The 769-nt window shown below is 51.0% G+C and overlaps 1 non-coding gene across 1 annotated transcript; it reads left to right on the top strand.

Moving 5' to 3' along the window:
* Window positions 1–338: 338 nt before the first annotated feature.
* On the top strand, window positions 339–411 carry trnak-cuu (transfer RNA lysine (anticodon CUU)). The gene has a single exon. It is a non-coding gene; the product is annotated as a tRNA-Lys (tRNA).
* The last annotated feature ends 358 nt before the right edge of the window (window positions 412–769 follow it).

Genomic DNA, 769 nt, shown 5'->3' with positions numbered 1-769 from the left:
CAACGCCCTCCCGGATGGACTTTCTCCAGCTCGGGCTGTCTGCGGCCAGTGTCTCCCAGGTGTCAGTGGTGATGTTGCACTTTACCAGGGAGGCTTTGAGGGTGTCCTTGTAACTTTTCCGCTGTCCTCATTTGGCTCGTTCACCCTGAAGGAGCTCCGCATAAAAGACGAAACCTAAACACATACGGATTGGGGGCCGGAGTTTGTCATTCGGCCCCTCGAGCCTGGTCCACCATGAAGAAGACCCTGTCAGTTCTTCAACAGCAAGTTTTAGCATCTGGGGCAGAGCCAACCGGCGCCTGGCTGCAATGAGTGATAAAAACGTGTGTTGGTTAGAAGCCTGGCTAGCTCAGTCGGAAGAGCATGAGACTCTTAATCTCAGCGTCGTAGGTTCGAGCCCCACGTTGGGCGATTTCTTTTCATTTCATGTTGCTTTCATGGAAAACCTCTGACCGAAACGGCACAAAACAAAAATTTTCCTTTCAAAGTCATTAAACTCCGAAATTTCCACGCCCCGCGAATCTCCTGAATCAGATGCCTCTCGTTTTGCTGACTCAATCCATGTCCCTTTGCAAATGTTGTGCTCCCACCCACACTATGAAATGTGCCAATAACTTATCGAATCATGGAATGGTTACAGCACGGAAGGCCATTCGGCCCAACGAGCCCGTGCCGACTCTCAGCGAGTTCCACTCCCCCACCCTTTCCCCGTAGCCCTGCAATTGTTTTTCCTTCAGAAACGTATCCAACTCCCGTCTGAAAGATAAGA

Source organism: Pristiophorus japonicus, unplaced genomic scaffold, assembly GCF_044704955.1.
Source record: "Pristiophorus japonicus isolate sPriJap1 unplaced genomic scaffold, sPriJap1.hap1 HAP1_SCAFFOLD_92, whole genome shotgun sequence".
NCBI classification, from domain to species: Eukaryota; Metazoa; Chordata; class Chondrichthyes; family Pristiophoridae; genus Pristiophorus; species Pristiophorus japonicus.
This window is presented reverse-complemented; position numbering and strand designations above follow the sequence as displayed.